The sequence below is a fragment of the Ictalurus furcatus genome, chromosome 10 (assembly GCF_023375685.1).
Source record: "Ictalurus furcatus strain D&B chromosome 10, Billie_1.0, whole genome shotgun sequence".
NCBI lineage: Eukaryota > Metazoa > Chordata > Actinopteri > Siluriformes > Ictaluridae > Ictalurus > Ictalurus furcatus.
The window spans coordinates 2742687-2756214 of record NC_071264.1 but is presented as its reverse complement, the minus strand read 5'-3'; positions in this window follow the sequence as shown (position 1 = coordinate 2756214).

Here is a 13528-nt window from a genome sequence, read left to right as displayed (position 1 = left end):
TCTACAAAATGAAAATGAACATTTGGGTTACATCCTAAACCACAAAGTACCATATTAACAGAGTATACATATACTATAAATACCACACCAGAGCTCCTCACCTGGATACCTCCAACAACGTCACAAAATGATCAATGTAGCATTATTTGCAATACCACTGTCATACAGATATATTTCCCTTTCATCTTCTCCTCTTGTACACACATTCAAGTGTTCTTGTTCAGCGGAGCCCTCATTATATCACAGTGACTACACATTTCCCTTATTTCTCCCCAGAGAACCATGAGGATGCCACACCATGGTGAACTACCATGTTCAATAATCTAAAAATGAGTCTAAAATATGTTTTCACAGCACCAGTCATCACAAGTGCAAGGATTTTATTCAGAGCCGAGAAAAAATTTGGACAGACAGCTCACATGTGCTGGAACTCCATGAGGTATATTTTAAGCTCAGGGGTGTCCAAAAAGTTGTTTGTTTTTAAAGGGGGACAGATTTAACCATATCAAAATACCTAAGGGCTGGTCACAAGGGCTAGGCCAAAATGTATTCCTATAATGGTAAAAATATGAAATATTCAAAACCTGAAAAAAAGACTAGATACAGAATAATTCATATTTATGAAACAGCTGGAATAACTGCAGCTGGGTGTCAACTGACAGCAAGATGATATTTATAAATTCATGCTTCTTTTTTGGAACTTTTCACAAATTCACCCTCAGTGAGACATTTTCCATGCTTAGCTTTCCACTAATGAGCTCCAGCAACATTTCTAGCAAGATAACGTGCACAGTGCTTTTTTCATCATCAAAGCCCCCGTACATACATTCATACATATCATACATTCATACATATCATATATATCATACTGTGAGGAATTAGCCCGGGGAAGGGCGGCGTACAGACCCACAGGAGGCAGAAGAACGTTCACAAACGGTGGTTTATTGGTGCAAGGGTGAAGTGAGTGGGTTGTGAGGGGATGAGTGCGGGGCTTGTGGAGACGTGACTGCCAGTGTAGCCTACTCGTGGCGGAGGCGGGATTCCCGAGACGGGGGCGAGGGTTTTCCCGGGCCGGCGTCCTCCGTAGGTGGGACTCTCACCACCCGGCGATCTCGTCCGCGCTTGCACCTTTTGTGGAGAGAGAGAGATTAGCGCGGGGCGTGAGGTTACCGTCGTGCTCGGTGATTGCGAGTCGCTATGTCACTGGAAAACACGCACAGAGTCCGTCTTGTCGCTACGGTATTCTCTCCTCTCGTACGGCTGGAAGCGCGCCCTTTTATCCTCCTCCGCCGTCGCCTGAGTGGTGGAATTTCTCCGTTGGGTCCGCCAATCACTGGCCGGTGCCGCGTCAGTCCCGCCCCGCCGCGGCGGTCCTTCCGGCTGGCGGAATGTTCGGCACGAAGCTGCCCACGTCGTGCCGGTGCGGCAGTTGGAGAAGGAGCGATTTCCTTCTTGTGTGCTTCCTTTCCTGCTCTCTGCCCGTCGCGACAGTACCCCCCCTCAGCTCCGAGCCTACTGCCGCTCGGTGGTGGGCCCAGAGGGTGTCTCGTCGTGAGAGCCCATCCGCGTTACCATGCTGGGCCCCCGCCCGGTGCTTAACCTGGAAGGAGAAGTCTTGTAAGGCGAGGAACCAGCGGGTTACCCGGGCGTTGGTGTCCTTCGCCTTGGCCATCCACTGCAGGGGGGCGTGGTCCGTTATGAGGACGAAGTGCCTGCCTGCCAGGTAGTATCTCAGCTCCTCGATGGCCCATTTTACCGCCAGTGCCTCCCGCTCAACCGCCGCATACTTCCTCTCGGCCGGGGACAGCTTCCGGCTGATGTAGAGGACCGGGTGTTCTTCCCCATCGAAGGTCTGGGAGAGGACGGCGCCCAGCCCGGTCTCGGATGCATCGGTATGTACGGTGAACGGGAGGTCAAAGTCCGGGTTGCGGAGTACCGGCGCGCTGGTGAGGGCCCCTTTTAGGGCCTGGAAGGCCCTTTCTGCGTCGGCTGTCCACCTGACCTGGTCTGGCTGGCCCTTCTTTGTAAGGTCTGAGAGGGGAGAGGCTACAGCAGAAAAATTAGGCACGAACCTGCGGTAGTAGCCCGCCAATCCCAAGAAGGCACGTACCTGCTTTTTCGATGTCGGACGCGGGTAGCCCTTCACAGCCTCGATCTTCTTTAGTTGGGGCTTCAGCATTCCCCGTCCGATGCGGTATCCCAGGTACTGGGCTTCCGTCAGCCCTAGGTGGCACTTCTTTGGGTTGGCGGTCAGGCCGGCCCCCCGGAGTGCTTTCAGGACCTCCCTGAGGTGGAACAGGTGGTCGGCCCAGGTGGAGGAGTGGATGACCACGTCGTCCAGGTAGGCCGCTGCAAACTGCCGGTGGGGCCGCAGGAGGATGTCCATTAGCCGCTGGAACGTGGCGGGCGCCCCGTGCAGCCCAAAGGGGAGAACCCGATACTGCCAGTGGCCGGTGGCCGTGCTAAAGGCCGTCTTGGGCCTTGCCTCCGGTGCGAGCGCCACTTGCCAGTAGCCTTTGGTGAGGTCCAGGGTCGATATGAATCGGGCTCTCCCCAGCCTCTCGACCAGGTCGTCCACTCTGGGGAGGGGGTAGCTGTCGAACTCTGACACATGGTTCAGCCTCCGGAAGTCGTTGCATAGCCTCATGCTCCCATCCGGCTTCGGCACGACGACGATGGGGCTGGACCAGAGGCTGCTGGACTCCTCGATGACGTGGTCCCGCAGCATGCGACTGACTTCCTCCTCGATGGCCTGGCGCCGGGCCTCGGGGACACGGTAGGGCCTTTGTCTCACCACTACACCGGGAGGAGTCTTGATTTCATGCTGGACCAGCGGGGTCATCCCCGGGGTAGCCGAAAACACATCTGCGAACTGGTCGATCAGCTCGGTAAGCTCCTGTCTTTGGGCGGGGGTGAGGTCCTCCCCTAAGCCAACCAAGGTACCCTTGCCCCGGTCCAAGTCCTGAGCTGCGAACGCCGACACCACCGGGGCTGGTTCCACCCACTTTTTCAGCAGGTTTACATGGTATAGCTTCTCGTCCGTCTGCTTACCGGGCTGCTGCAGGCGGTAGTTGACCGGGCCCCGGCGCTCGAGGACGGTATATGGACCTTGCCACCGGGCGAGGAACTTGCAGGCACTGCTGGGCACTGACAGGAGGACCCGGTCCCCCGGCTGGAATTCCCGGGGCTGCGCGGGGCGGTTGTATACCTTCTTCTGCTCCTCCTGCGCCGCGTGCATGTGCTCCCGGACGATGGGGCCCACCCTGTCAATCCTTGCTTGCATGTCCTGCACGTACTCGACGACGGAGCGGAAGGGGGATGGTTGCTCCTCCCAGGCTTCGCGGGCCACGTCCAACAATCCCCGCGGCCGCCGCCCGAACAGGAGCTCGAAGGGCGTGAAGCCCGTGGACGCCTGGGGGCACTCCCGAACAGCGAAAAGTACATAGGGGAGGAGGAGGTCCCAGTTCCTCCCCTCCTCGTCCACCACCCGGCGCAGCATCCGCTTGAGGGTCTGATTGAACCTCTCGACCAGCCCGTCGGTTTGGGGGTGGTAGACCGACGTCCAGAGGTGCTTCATCTGCAACAGACGACACAAATCCGCCATTAGCTTCGAGACAAAAGGCGTACCTTGGTCGGTCAGAACGTCCTTGGGGATCCCCACTCGACTGAAGAGGAGTACCAGCTCCCTGGCGATGTTTTGCGAGGTGGCCTTGCGGAGCGGCACCACCTCGGGGTACCGCGTGGCGTAGTCGACGAGGACCAGGATGTATTCATGGCCCCGGGCAGACTTGGGTAGGGGGCCCACGAGATCCATGCCCACTCGCTCAAACGGGACGCCGATAATGGGCAGGGGGATCAGGGGCGCCGGCGGGGGCCTCCACGGGGCCGTGCGCTGGCACTGCGGGCACTGTTAGCAACCTTGGCAGGGTGGCCAAGGTTCGCTCCAGGACAGTTAGGAGTTCCTGGGGCGTAGTTGGGGCGTGTGCCCCCACGGCCTGTCTCTCTGCCCGGGGTAGCGCCCTCAGGAAACGGTCGACCGCCACTTTCTCCGCCACCTCTGAGGCGGTATGCCGATCCGGCCGGAGCCATCGTTTGGTGGTCCGGATGAGGGCATTCATCTGGCAACGTGGTCGGGCCCCTGGTCGATAAACCCAGCGATGGAATTCAGTAGCAGCCTGGCCAGGGGTTCGGCCACACCATGCCAGGACTCCCTCCTTCATCGCCAGGTAGTCCGCGGCCTCCTCCGGCTCGAGGGCATAGTAGGCTGTTTGGGCCTCTCCCGTGAGCAGTGGACCAAGGGCGCGTGGCCAGTCGCCACGGTCCCACCCCTCCCGGCGGGCGATACTCTCGAAGGCTTCGAAGTACGCCCCGAGGTCCTCTTCGGGGCCGAGGGGGGGTAGTAGGAGGCGGGTCTCGCTGCTTGCGTCGGGGAGAGGCACGGAGGCGGCGGGGGTCTCATTCCTCATGGCGATCAGTGTCTGTGTGGCGACCTGAAGGCTCTCGGCGAGCTGCTGCGTCACAGCGTGCTGCTGGAGGCTTGTCTCCAGCAGGTGTCGCAGGGTGTGGTCCATTTTGTGGGGGGGTTTCTCTCTCTGGTTTTTTTTTTTCTTTTTTTTTTGTTTGTTTGTAGTAGGTGAGTCTGTACTATGCCCGCATCCTCCACCAGTGTGAGGAATTAGCCCGGGGAAGGGCGGCGTACAGACCCACAGGAGGCAGAAGAACGTTCACAAACGGTGGTTTATTGGTGCAAGGGTGAAGTGATTGGGTTGTGAGGGGATGAGTGCGGAGCTTGTGGAGGCGTGACTGCCGGTGTAGCCTACTCGTGGCGGAGGCGGGATTCCCGAGACGGGGGCGAGGGTTTTCCCGGGCCGGCGTCCTCCGTAGGTGGGACTCTCACCACCCGGCGATCTCGTCCGCGCTTGCACCTTTTGTGGAGAGAGAGAGAGAGAGAGAGAGAGTGATTAGCGCGGGGCGTGAGGTTACCGTCGTGCTCGGTGATTGCGAGTCACTATGTCGCTGGAAAAAACGCACGGAGTCCGTCTTGTCGCTACGGTATTCTCTCCTCTCGTACGGCTGGAAGTGCGCCCTTTTATCCTCCTCCGCCGTCGCCTGAGTGGTGGAATTTCTCCGTTGGGTCCACCAATCGCTGGCCGGTGTCGCGTCAGTCCCGCCCCGCCGCGGCGGTCCTTCCGGCTGGCGGAATGTTCGGCACGAAGCTGCCCACGTCGTGCCGGTGCGGCAGTTGGAGAAGGAGCGATTTACTTCTTGTGTGCGCCGGCTCTCTGCCCGTCGCGACACATACATTCATACATAAATTCTAAGAGAGAAGCTGCAGGCCAAATAATATCTGATCAGGAGATCAGGAGCCAGATTTTGGACACCCCTGTACTAGCTAATATGTTGGATCACAAGCAGGTTGGACTGGGCCACATCCCTGCCACTGAGGGCTGTATCACATTGCTCGTGGTCTCACTACACACTAGGTCCAGATGCGCACTGCCAACTCTTCATTTCCCAATCTAAGTCCCCAGTAATTTCCCTAGTTCATCTTTCCTTTTTACTGGTTGCCATGTGTTTGTTCACTCAGACAATGTGGTGAGAATGGCACAAGTTTGAAAGACCCTTGCCAATGCCAAGTCAACATATTGCTGATTATGGTTCTCCCTGGCAGACCTAGACAACCCACTGAGGCAATATGAACTAGAAAGTGAAAAGGATATTAGAATATCAGTTAACTAATTAACTAATAGAATATTAGAGTGACAGGTCGCACCATATACTATATACCATATACCATATACTATACTATTTTCTATATGCTTTTCCTCAACTACTGATGAATTCACAAAATTCAACTAGTGTATTAGACCCACTTGTGGGAAAACCTTGGTTTCCTCTAACCCCAGTGGTTGTAAGAACACCCCTGGCATCTTCCTCCCTGAGCATATCTGCTGTCTCTTGGAGGGAGAGATTTGGCACCCTCAGCCAAGTCACCTATGGATGTGAGTTTGGTTTTCGGTATGAATTTCTAACTAAAGACCCAGCATTCAGGAAGCCCAGCTATTCAGGAAAATCCTGAATGGATGAGCCCCTAGTACTCAGGTCTTGTATGTACTTTTATGTGGAAGCAGCTGGATCTGGAGCATTGCCTGATTCACAATACTCGAACTTGTCTCCAGGTAATGCCAGACAGAGGCAATTATCCATCATAAAGTTGTATTTGGCTGCCATCTGGCCGCACCACTGTGCTGTGGATTTGTCTCCCTGGGGCCTTTATGAATGCAATTTGCCTCTATCTAACACAATTCCCTAAGAGGTCAGTGCAGGATCTTTCGGGAGTCAGCAATATGAGTCCATACAAGATGCCTAAATGCGTGAATGATGCAGTAGTTACCTCTGAACACCTTTCTGGTGAGTTTCCTAGGGGGAGTGCTGTTTCTCTTCATATTCTTGCCATTTGTTATTCAGGTGAAATCACTCCTTCTAATGATCAGGAGGGGTGAAATAGAACTTAGACTGAAATAGAGCCAGCACCCTACTGTATGTAACTGTGATTCTTTGAATGCTGAATAACCTCCAGGGTTCTTGTCGTTCTGAACTGGCACCAACAAGGGTAACTGGCACTGAAGGTTCCAGGGAAAGATGGCTGAATGACAGGGGTATTTATTGAAAATACTGCACGTGACTTTGCTGAAGTAACTCAGCATGCGTTCACATGTGCAAAAGAATATATCAAGGTGATTCTCACCACTCCTTATGGTTATCTGAGCTTCAGTGAAACACAGTAACATACTTAACTAATCTCATGACTACATACTGCTTTTGGGGAGTGACAGACAAGTAATTTGTATAGTCTTTGGTAGTGCACTCTTTATTTGCTGCACAAGCCTCCTTGTGGAATTTCCAGTGAAATGACGTTGCCCAAGTTGAATGAACATAATCACATCTCATAACGACCGCTCAGAGCAGCTAACGTCGCCTGAAGTGTGTATAAGTCAGATTAACTTTCAGGTAGTGTTAATTAAAGCCTTCAAATCCCCAGCTTCCTTTTCTCTTCTACATTTCCATTAGATACGACAACACATTTTAAATGGAAAGTACCAAATTAAAAATGCCTCACTGTCATTTGGCTTCATTCTGTCTGAGCGTGAATGAGACGAGGCCACTCAAGGGTCACTTCAGCTTAATGAAGTGCACTTCTCTGTGCTAGTTTATTGTTTAGTGATTCAGGGGCATAGAATGAAGAGTGCTCAATGTAGGACAATGGATACAAGGGCTTCAGCTTAATAAACATGGCATTTTCTCCTGCTGTAGTGCACATGGTTAATGTTATTAAGGACACAATTTAATAATATTAATTACTACTACAGGACGACTACATGTATTTCCATTTATTTCAGAGCCACACATTTATTCATTATCACAAACACTAATTAGGACATTATCTGAAAATTTGGCACTGAGGTAGAAAATATCCATTGCCAGTTGTCAGTAACTGTGGCATACGAGGAGAAATAATATAAAATTGCTGTTGGTCAGATCGTTTCCTGCCCCTGTGGGCCTCTATGTAGCAGATGTTGCAGTTTCCATTTTGACCACTAGGTGCAATCACATTAAATAACAGGTATTTCAACATATATAGAGTATATATGACGTGTTAGTAGTAAAAGTATATACTTATCATATTAAGTGTACTTTTGTGCTCTTGTCTTTAAGAAGGTTGATACACATTTGTATTATTTTAAAACTAAATGAACTTTTAGTGAAGTTTAATGAATTTAGATGGCTTTTCAGAAACTGGATTTAAAGATTTTAAACTCTTTCTAAATGAAAAATCGCATGTCCAAATTCATATGGTACAGATTCAGAATAAAAACATTCAAATTCAAAGTTCGACTGATGTCCATAACACTAAGTAGAGTGACATCTCAGCTGATGTTTGAGTCCTCTCAGCACTTCTCCACATCTTTTCCCAAGAGACAACAAAAATTAAAATAAAAGCTGACACTCCATATGTGCAAATCGTACTTCCTGTTTGCTATTGAAAATGTGTGTGTGTGTGGGGGGGGGGGGGGGGGGGGGGCTGGGTTTGGTGTTGGTGCATTTTCACCAGTGTCTGGGTGCTTTTGTGGGTTTGAGAATGTTTTTAAATAAGGGGGCAATCAACTGAACAGGGGGAGGGGGATTTTTGAGGACATATCATTCCCCACTATCTATAAACCAGTGTAAGAGAATGTGACCTCCAAAATATTAGTGACTTACACCAGTGGGAAAAAATGCAGGGTGAACAGCCTCCCTGTCCAATTACCCCAATCCCTTCACTCCTACTGTTGTTATTATTATTATTATTATTATTATTATTATTATTATTATTACTATTATTATTGCTGTTATCATTTTCTTTTTCATACTGTATTCCAGTTCCTGTAATAACATTGTACTTCACACATACATTCCAATAAGGCTACAGAGAGAGAGAGAGAGAGAGAGAGAGAGAGAGAGAGAGAGAGAAATAAATCTGCCCATATGGCTCTGTTCTTCTGCATTTGTGTTACATCTGGTGTTGATTTGGTGCCACACTTAAACTGTGACACACACACACACACTGAAAAGTTGCTCCTTTTTGGCCCATTACCCAGAATCCAGCATGACCAATCAGGCTTTGTTAATATTCAGTCCTCAATTCTCTCTCTCTCTCTCTCTCTCTCTCTCTCTCTGTCTGTTTTTACACATATGCTCCCTCACTCAGCATGCGGGCATGAGGTTGTACAAAGAAAGTATGAGTATGATTTTACCATTTTCCCTGAAATGCATGTTTCTTCAAAATTCATTCAGCCATTCCCCCATGTTTTCGACCACCTGCAAAACCATGTATCTTTACAGCTCAATGTGCAAATGCGAACATACAGTACTTTGTGTGTGTGTGTGTGTGTGTGTGTGTGTGTGTGTGTGTGTGTAGGAATATCATACCATAAATCCTGACTCAGACACCACCCTACAGAGTGTGTAATTTAATTTTCAGATGTTTTCTATGGAAGGGTTGAGCCTGTAAGGAAACAGGTAAAAACAAACAAACATGCAGACATTTTCATGGGACAACAACGCGTCTCACCTTCTCATGCAGTGTCACAATGCTTGTCAGAAATGGTAAAAAACTGTAAGTGGAGCCAGTGCTTTGTTTACCACACCGACAGTCATAAGTATAATTTGCATACTACGTTCATTCTGTGTTTTAAAAGATCTCAATAAATACATTTCACTACATTTCACTACATTTCATATACGCTCGCTGAACACTTTATTACCAACACTATTCAGTGTTTCTAAACAGCTTCAATTCTAAGTGGCGTGGATTCCACAATATGTTGGGAACATTTCTTTGAGGTTCTGCTCCATGTTGATGTGATCGGATCGCGTAAAGTTCCGCAAATCTCCTGTTCTGCCACATCCCAAAAGTGTTCTCCTGGATGCAGATGGACTGGGAAGTTTTCATGTTCATGAAAACAATTTGAGATGACTTTTGCTTTGTGACATGCTGGAAGCAGGCATTAGAAGATGAATTGTGGGATGCACACGGTCAGCAACAATACTCAAAGAGGCTGTGGCATTCAGGCGATGATTGACTGGTATTAACAGGCCCAAAGTGTGCCAAGAAAACATTCCCCACACCATTACACCACCTCCACCAGCCTGGACTGTAGCCACAAGGCAGGTTGGGTCCATGGAGTCATGCTGTTGGCTATAAATTCAGACCTGACCATCTGTGTGCTTCAGCAGAAATCGAGATTCATCAGACCAGGCAACATTTTTCTAGTCTTCACTTGTCCAGTTTTGTGCCCACTGCAGCTTCAGCTTTCTGTTCTTGGTTGACAGATGGGGAACCCGACGGGGTCTTCTCCTGTTGAAGCCCATCCACCTCAAGGTTCTGTGCATTCTGAGTTGATTTTCTGTGCACCACAATTGTACAGAGTGGTTTTCTGAGTTACTATAGCCTTTCTGTCAGCCGAACCTGTCTGGCCATTCTCCAGTGACATCTCTCTCATCAACTGATCAATTTCATCAATGTAACAGGGTTTTTTTTTTTTTTTCATTTTCCATATTATTGCTATTTTAGAATAATATTCAGAAATAGCATTAGGTTTACAATAATATCTTAATATACATTTTTGATAGATTTAACTCACTCAGGATGTTAACAATGAATCATAGGCCAATTAGCTTCCATTAAGGATTTCTTCTACTAGATTTATAAAATTTGATCATGTTCATTGTTCTATAACTAAAATCATATGTTTTTATTATTTAAAGCTATTTGCTACATTTGTCATGATAAATCTTACCCAACCAGCATGTTATAACTTATACCGTGACTAGTTATTTTAAATAAAAGTATAGTTATAAGAAAGGGAAAGTATTGGTTTGATATTTTCTGTTATATGCCTTATACACTGCCTTGTATTTGCCACTAACTAAGATATAACTGTTTCTAAACCTTAACAATAATCAATCAAGGAAATTCCTTTGTAACCCTATTCATTTTAATAGAGGAATATCTGTAAAAACCAAACTTACATCAACATCTTGTTGGTTTCATTTCCCAAGGTCAGGTACCGTATGCAACTGATCCATCCACTTGGGTTAGAAACACTTTACTAGCCTTTTACTAGCCTATTTAGCTTGAGATGATAAAACACATGGACTGTAGTTCAGGAGAAGCAAAACTTAATCAGAGAAGTAACTGAAGGTGTGATTAATGATAGGAAGCAATCATCACCTCAATAAAAACGTCAGGGTTACGCATGTAACCCTGTTCCCTGAGAAGGGAACGAGACGTTGCATTTAGCATAAGAGTATGGGAAGCGCCTTGCGCACGTGACCGGTATCTGAAGCTTGTGTAGAATCATGCCTCTACTTATAGGCCTGCCATGATCAGGTGACATGGTAATTAAGCACGTCGCATGATATATATATATATATATATATATATATATATATATATATATATATATATATATATATATATATATATATATATATGGCACCTGTGAACCACACTGCCAGCCTCTATTATCTGAAGCAAAGTAGCAATTCACAGGCCTGCCCTGGTATGACAGAGCTATGCAACGTCTTGTTCCCTTCTCAGGGAACAGGGTTACATGCATAACCCTGACGTTCCCTTTCAAAGGGAACTTCGACGTTGCATTTAGCATAACAGTATGGGAACAGGAATACCCACTCCGTCATACCGAGGGTATGGCCTGTTCAAAAAGACCCAAGCCTGAGGGTCACTGCAAGACACTCGAGCCCGGGGTGGAATGAATATCCAGGCTGTAATAACGAATGAATGTGTGTGGCATAGACCATCCTGCAGCAGCACACACATCCTGCAAGGATACCCCTTTGGACAAAGCCTTCGAGGAGGCGACCGCCCTAGTGGAATGAGCTCTTATGCCCAGAGGCGTGGCGAGACCGCGCGCCTCGTAAGCCATAGAGATTGCTTCCAATATCCAATTAGAGATGCGCTGCTTTGACACAGCATTACCTTTACTGTCGCCACCAAAGCAGACCAGCAGCTGCTCCGACTTACGCCACTGGCCGGAGCGGTGGACGTAAGTACAGAGAGCCCTTACTGGACACAGCAGGTGCATTCTCTCTTGTTCCAGTGTGGGGAATGGAGGAGGGCAGAAAGCCTGCAACACCACAGGTTGGGCAGCCTTTGTAGGCACTTTAGGAATATAATCCGGCCTAGGATACAGGAAGGCCTTGGCTAATCCAGGGGCAAAGTCAAGAGAGAAGGGGCAACAGAGAGAGCTTGTAGACCTCCCACTCGCTTGAGAGATGTCAGGGCCAGTAGAAGAGCTACCTTTAGAGTCAGAAACTTCTCAGAGGCTGACTCTAAGGGCTCAAATGGGGCCCCTGACAGACCTTCCAAGACCACAGAAAGGTCCCAGGAAGGTATGCGCGGCCTGCAGATGGGCCTCAGCCATCTGACACCATGCATGAACCATGAAGTTAGAGGATGTTGCCCCACAGAGGCTCCATCAACTGGGGCGTGGCTGGCTGAAACAGCGGCCATTTAACCCTGATTGTAGAAGGAGCCAACCCTGCTGAGAAACGTTCTTGTAAGAACTCCAGGACTGTAGCTATTGCGCAGTTCACTGGGTCTATCTGACATTCCTCACACCTTAAGACAAAAAGCCGAAACTTGAGCGCATACAATTTCCTTGTGGATGGTGCTCTAGCGTTTAACATGGTCTCTACAACCTCAGTTGTGAGACCAGAATCTATGAGCTGGTGCCCCTCAGGGGCCAGACCCACAATTTCTATAGTTCTGGCCGAGAGTGATAAATCAGCCCTCCGGCTTGAGACAGTAGATCCCTGCGGATGGGAATCTCCAAAGGAGTACCGTCGAGCAGGGAAATTATCTCCGAGAACCATATTCGAGCTGGCCAATAAGGTGCTACTAGCAGCAGACATAGACGGTCTTGGTGAACTCTCGCTAGAACTTGTGGGAGCAGAGCGATCGGGGGAAAAGCATATAGATGTGACCTCGGCCACGTGTGCACCATGGCATCCAGCCCCAATCGTGCGGGAGGAGTGATGGTGAACCACAACGGGCAGTGTGCTGTCTCCTTGGAGGCGAACATCCACTTCCGCTTGTCCGAACCTCCGCCATATGGACTTCACCACTTGTGGATGGAGCCTCCAACCCCCAGGCCTCAGCCCCTGCCTCGACAGGATGTCTGCTCCTACATTCCGGCTGCCCGGAATGTACATTGCACTCACTGACAAGAACTTTCCCTCTGCCCAGAGAAGGATTAGTTGCGCCTGCCTGAACAGGGGGCGTGAACGTAACCCTCCCTGGTGGTTGATATATGAGACCACCGCTGTGTTGTCTGACACAACTAGCACATGGTGACCTCTCAACTGAGGAAGAAAGAATTTCAGTGCTAGGAATACAGCCCGCATCTCTAGGCGATTTATATGTCACCCCAGATGAGGGCCGCTCCAAAGACCGTGAGCTGGAGAGCCATTCTGAGTCATACCAAATACTCAGAGCACGTAGGCATCACAGCGTGACACTGATTACTCACAGACAGATTACTCTGACTTTTCAGCCACCACTGAAACGGTCTCATGTGCAATAGGCCCAAAGGTATGACGTTGGCTGCTGCTGCCATAAGGCCCAACAGTCTCTCGTACAGACTGGAGGGGATGCCCAGACCTAACTTTATCTTGCTCAAAGTTGAAAGGATCAATCCTACGTGTGTTGGGATAGAAACGCCCTCATTGTAGTAGAATCCCATATAACCCCTAGAAAAGTTGTCCTCTGCACTGGAGAAAGCATACCTTTCTTGAGGTTCAACCTGAGCCCCAAGCTCCTCATGTGGGTGAGAACAACATCTCGATGTTGAACCGCCTGTTCCCTGGATCATGCTAGAATTAACTAGTCGTCCAGGTAGTTTAGTACACGGATGCCCTGGAGTTGCAAGGGAGCCAGAGCAGCATCCATGCACTTTGTGAAGGT